The following is a 6,177-nucleotide window of genomic DNA, read 5'->3' on the forward strand; positions in this document are numbered from 1 at the left end:
GGCGGGGGCGGGCGCGGCCCCGCCGAGCCCCGGCTCCGCCCGCTGCAGCGCCGGGCAGCCCCGCTCCGGTCCCTCCCCCGGCCCGGCCCCGCCGCCTGCCTCAGTTTCCCCGGTCCGGGGGGCGCGTGGGGGGGGGGGCCTGCCACCGGAGGGAGCAGACGTCCCCACCCCAGGCGAGCCCCCCGGCCAGGTGAGCGGCACCGGTGACATTTCGCTGCCAGGGTTTCGCGCAGCCTCCGCGAGTTAGCGGGCTCTAAATCCAGCGGTAACAAGCATTGGATGAGCTGCTCGAATTAGCCGTTAGGTTAATTAAACCGGCAGAGCCCTGATTTCTGGTAACTAGCTGCAGGGAGCCGGAGTGCTCCCAGCCCAGCCACCGGCTGCCACGCTGCTGGGTGGGGGTCCTGCCCCGGCCACCTCTGCTGAGTCCCCCCTTGCACCCTGTGCTCACAGGGGGACACACAGGGACCCGCTGGTGGCCTGGCAGCTTGACACTGCTGGCATGGCAGGACCTGCTGCCAGCCACCATGGTGGCCCAAGGTGGCCTTGCTGGCTGCAGGGTGCCAGCAGAAAGGGGCCTCGGCCCCAGCAGGCAGGGACGCATCAGGCCAGAGCACCTGGCCACAGCTGGTGCTGGAGGCAGCAGGCTCCAGGCTGTGTCTAGGCAGCATCACTCAGCCGTGGGTATTTATCCTGTGCTGCTTGCACGGTGTGGCCGGTGGGCTCCCAGCAGTGTCTGCATGCTCCTGGCGGTTACACCGAGCCTGGTGCCCGTGGGGCTGTTTTACAGACCCTCACTTCCTCTGCACAGTGACGGGGTCGGTGCTGGCTGCTGCTGCTCTTTACTCTCCTGCTTTCCTCTCCTGCATCCTGTGGGCCTGGGGACCCTCCGGCCGTGCTGCCACTGGGCAGCAGCGCATGGATCACGTTCGTGCTCGTGGGTCAGTGAGAGACTGGGGCTCTGTGCTGCTGGGGGCCATCTCCTCACAAATCTGGAGATCCGCAGAACTCCAGGCATCTCCCCGTGAATGCAAGCCCTTTGCTGGATGGAGCGACAGGCACTGAGGGACTCAAAAAGCCTCCGATGGGGCCAGGAGGTGACCCTGCCCTCCAGGTCCCAGCCCTGTGTCACTGTCCCAGCTCAGTGCCCACTCTACGGTGCCGGGGCCATTCCCCACCGCAGCCGAGCCCAGCTCTGCCACAGCAGCTTCCCACGGAAACGCCTCAGTGCCTCCCTTTCATATCCGGGCTGGCAGCAGATTAAAAATTCATCTCTTCAGAGGCAGAGAAGGTGCAAGGGAGGAGATGGAGCGCGGGGCTGGTGGGACTGAGCTCAGCACCCACTCCAAGCCCAGCTGCATGTGGCCGGGCGGTGTGAGCTGGGCTGATAGAGCCGGTTCTGGGCTCCAGCCTCCCCTGGGCCTCCCCTCATGGGGGCGTGAGGTTGCATGGGCTGGGCAGGAACAGGACCACAAGTGTTCAGCTCCATGGAAGCCGCAGCTGAGCCGGCTCCAGCTGCCTGCTGCGATGCGAAGCCGAGGCCGAGGCCATGGTGTGACGTTGTGGTGGTTTTACTGTGCTAGGCAGCTGAACACCACAACTGCTCTCTCACTCCCCCTCCTCAGATGAGGAGGGGGAGAAGTAAAGGAAAGAACAACTCACGGGTTGAGATAAGGATAACTTAATTAAAGAGAGAAAATATTATTATGGAAATATTATTATTAATTAAACAATTCAACTAAAGGGAAAAAAGGGACGGGAAGAGGGAGGGGGAAAGGGACTAACAAAACAAAACAAGTAAAGGCTATGTGGAAGTGCAGAGGAAAGAAATTACTTCCTACTTCCCACAAATGAGCGATGCTTGACCACGTCCTTGAAGCAGGGCCTCAACGCACGTAGCCGGTGTTCAGGAGGAGGACAGACGTTTTTCCAACGAGCGCCCACCCCTCCCCTCTTCTTCCTTTTTCCACCTTATATTGCTGAGTGTGACATCATATGGTATGGAATATCCCTTGGGTTGGTTTAGGTCAGCTGTCCTGGGGATGTTCCTTTCTCACTTTTTTGCCCACCCCCTAGGAGGGTCAGAGTCCTGATGCTGTGCCAGCACTGCTCAGCAGCAGACACAACACCATTGTGATCCCACTGCTGTTCTAGCTACACGTGCAGAGCGCAGCACTGTATGGGCTGCTGCAGGGAAGGTTAACATCCCAGCCAGACCCAGTACAGACGCACTGCCACGCTCCGGCATTTCCCTGCCTCTGCACAGGGAGTCCCAAGTCCCCCAGCAGCTGCGCCATGGAGGGCTCGTCGCACAAAACCTCCCGGTGGGGGCTGAGGCAGCCGGGGCCACGTCCGGAGGTGAAGCAGCATGACATGGCCCGGGGAGGCAGGTGAAGGCTTGGCCTCATGGCCTCGTGGGGTTATTTCTCTCCCTGGGCATGGCAGTGCCACGGGAACCAGACTCTCCCTAAGCTCAGCCCAGCCCTGTTTCATCCCCAAGCTCTGAACTCAAATTTACTGCCTGAAAACACCTCCGGTGCCTCTCGGTCCATCCCAGAGGAAGGGGCCAACGGGGCTGGGCCCCATCTGGAGTCCCTGGCAGGTGGCAGAGCCCCGGTTGTGCCCTGGTTGTGCCTGGCAGGTGCAGGAGGGTTCTTCCCCATCAGGCCAGTACCAGCCAGGCTCCCCCAAGAGCTCTGGGGTGTGTTCTGGTGTTTTCCTAGCCTGAAGACAGTTAAGGCCATAATTCCCTGTTTTTTTTTTGTTTGTTTGTTTTTGTTTTTTTTTTTTAACCCTTCTCCCCTTTGCCCACACAGGGCAAACATTTGCTCCTTCCAGCCCTCCAACCTCTGCCGTCCCCGGGGGGCTCCCCGGGACGTGGCCCCCACACAGCCTGCACTGCTCCATCCCATCCCTGCCCTTCTCCTCTCCCACCCCTGGGGGGGCTTTGGGGTGCCCTGGCCCTGCCGGCCCCAGCTGTTGTTGCCCCCCTGGCCCGGGCACATCGGTGTTCAGGTCACGTCGGGGGAAGACGCACATCGGGGTTGGGGGGGGCTGCACATGGGGGCTGTGGGGGGCGCTGCCCCGGGGGGGCAGGAGGGGGCTGCACACCCGGGGGGGCAGCAGGGGCTGTGCCGTGCGCTGCCGCGGGCCGCTGCTGCCACCTGCCGGCACCGGGCACGGCCGCACACGGGGGGGGAACCGCAGCCGCCCCCCTCTCCCCCCACCTTCCGGACCCCCCCGGGGCGGGGCGACCTCCCGGTCCCCGCTCCCAGACGCGACCCCCGGGGTCCTGCCCAGGGCTCGGAGCTCCCGCGGGGGTGGCAGCGGGTGGGGGGCAGTGGGGCCCCTCCGGATCCGAGCCCCCGGGTGCGGGGCCCCCACCCGAGCCCCCCCCCGGGGGCTGTCCCGCGGTGCTGCTGCGGGACCGGGGCTCCCCGCACACTCCGCGGCACCGGGAGAGGCGCCGCGAGAGGGAGCCCGAGGCACGCGTGGCAGCGGCACGGGTGGCACCGCTGGCACTGCTGTTTAACCCCTCTGGCCCCTGGGGAGCTGGGGGAAACAGGGTGAATTCAGGTCCAGACACATCTTGGTGCGCTCCCCTTGCCCCACAAGCCCTGTCCTGCCCTGTGTCCCCTGCCCGGGACAGCGGTGTCACCTCTGCAGCCCTCCAGCCCTGCCATGGGACACACTGGGGACCAGCAGCAGCCCCAGACCCATCTCTGGGGGCATCCCAGTCACCTGCAGTGCTGAATCCCACGTCCCGGCAAGGAGGAACTGGGGCAGAACTGGGCCAGGGTCCCCTGGGGCACAGGGACAAGCTGCTGGGAAAACCTTGGGGCTGCACTCCTGCAGGCCCTGCCAGGACAGATGGTGCAGAAAATCAGGCACTGAGCACCTGCACTCGCACATCCTTCCCCTGCACTTGCTGCAGCCAAATCCCGGAGCCACTGCTACAGCTGGGGGCCTGCGTGTGCTCAGACAACCCCGAAACACATCCCAGCCCCATATCCCAGCACACCTGAACATGTGTCTCAGTGCCAACACGCGTGTGCCCCATGGGGACTGGCTCAGCCCCGACCTCGGCTGCCCAGGCAAGGTGAGCTGTGTGTGCTTCAGGGCTGCAGCGTGTGGCACTGGGACGTGGGGACATGGGGACGTGGGGACATGGGGACATGGGGATGTGGGATGGAACCATTCTGTTACGAAACATCCCCACAGCACTGTCAAGGTTTAGCAAGCGAGCGGCTCCTGATCCAGATGAGATTGGGCATCACAAAGGGCTTTGTATTCCAGGAAGCCTATTAGAGATTTAAATTATACAAATGGGCTTTTTACCAAAGATCCTCATTATCTGGGCATTTTCATTTAATCCTCGGCTATTCCTGCAGCCCCTGCCCTGTGCCCCCGCCATGCTCTGCTTACCTTCACCGTGTCCTCCACAGGCTGTGCAGGGCTCAGGGACAAGCTCTGGGGTCGGCGCGGGCCCATGGGAAGGGGTCTGCGGGGCTTTGGGGAGCCCCTGGTGGGGTTTGCTGATGCAGCCCAGGGGTGAACCCCTCTCGCTTTTCCCTCTCCCCTCCCAGCTCATCCCAGCAAGGCTGAGCACCCCAACAGGCTGAGGGGTGGCGGTGGGGACAGCGCCTGTTTGTGCAGCGCTCCTAGGGCATGGTCCCACATCACCTGCAGCCACTCTGGGGTCTCCTCCTGCATTGCCCCGGCTCCATGGACAGAAGTGAGGGGATCCCACAGGCATGGGGGGCAGGGCAGCTGATGCCAGAGCCCAACTCACTGAAGCCCCCCAGAGTCCTGCCGTGGCAGCGGGGCCATCCCAAAGGCAGCACGCCCTGGGTGCACATGCATGTGTGGAGCTGTGCACCCCCAGGGACACAACAGCCCTGTGTGTGGGGGAACATGGGGAGGTGTTTGGTGCCCCCAGGGCAGGGCATGGGGTTTCTGCCCACAGCTTACTCACTTCCTGCCCTGCTTCAGCCTCAGGGGCTCCACGGCTGCTGAGGAGGAGGAGGAGGAGGAAGGGGGCATCCCCTCAGCAGCACCCCAAGTCTCTCCTTGCTAAGCGAGCACAGAGGTGGGGAACAGGGCCGTGCACCAAGCGAGTGGGAGGCTGAGGATGGAGGCATGGGGATGGAGGGAAGGGGTGGGGCTGGTTTGCCCCCCAGCCTGGGGACCCTATAAATCACTGGGGGTTGGTGGCACAGCACGGTCCTGCCCGCACCCCGCATTATCCTCTCCCTCCTGCAATCCATTACAGCGCGGGGGATTAGGTGGTTTTAGGGCCGGGTTTGAGTCAGAAATGGGATGCTTTCAAATCATCCTGCGTCAGTTGTGCCCTCTGTCACTCATGCAGAGGGGGATTAAAATAGATATGAAGATTATCGAGGGGAAGAGGCACCCCCACCTGTGGGGAGCCCAGCTCCCCCCACCTCACCACCAGGACCCTGCTCCTGGGGGGCTCCAGCCCACAGGGTGCCTTCAGCCCCTGTGACACCAGTCTTCCCTACTTCCTCACCTTTCTGCTCACACCACGGCCCCATTTCCAGTCCCCTTCCCTTAGCCCTTTCCAGTCTCCTTTCCTCCAGCACAGGGGAGAGGCACAGCCACAGTCCCGCTGCTCTCATCACCATTTCCCTCATTTTCCAGCCCAGACCCATCCCAAAGAGCCCTTGGGCTCGGTGCCAGTCCTGTGCCAGACCTGTGCCCAGACTGTGGTTTGGGCAAGTGCTGCTGATGGGCTTTGAAATGCACCCACAGATTTCAGCTGCTCTGTCAGCCAGGTCACCCCAAAGCAGTCCCTGTCCCCTGTCCTGTGTTGGGTTGGCATTTATGCCTGGTGCTGCCAGATCTCCCTTGATGGAACCTGCATCCCCTTGGCCTCACTGAGCTCTGTACCCAGGAGGTTTTGGTGTTAATTTGCCCAATCCTGGGTCTCTCCAGCAGTCCTCCCCCCCAGATCCTTGTTCTGCAGCAAACGCCTGCCCCTTCCCCATTCCCCGCAGAACGAGCCGGGGCTGTGGGTTTAATCACTTTATGCGTGTTTATTTGTATAATTCAGAGGAGAGTGCCTCTTCCTCCCATCTGCCCCTGCCATCTGCTCCCCATGATATTTCCAAACAATCCCGGGCTTTGCAAATCGATCGAGTCGTGCAGGAATGCAGG

The sequence above is a fragment of the Oxyura jamaicensis genome, chromosome 23 (genome assembly GCF_011077185.1).
Source record: "Oxyura jamaicensis isolate SHBP4307 breed ruddy duck chromosome 23, BPBGC_Ojam_1.0, whole genome shotgun sequence".
NCBI classification, from domain to species: Eukaryota; Metazoa; Chordata; class Aves; order Anseriformes; family Anatidae; genus Oxyura; species Oxyura jamaicensis.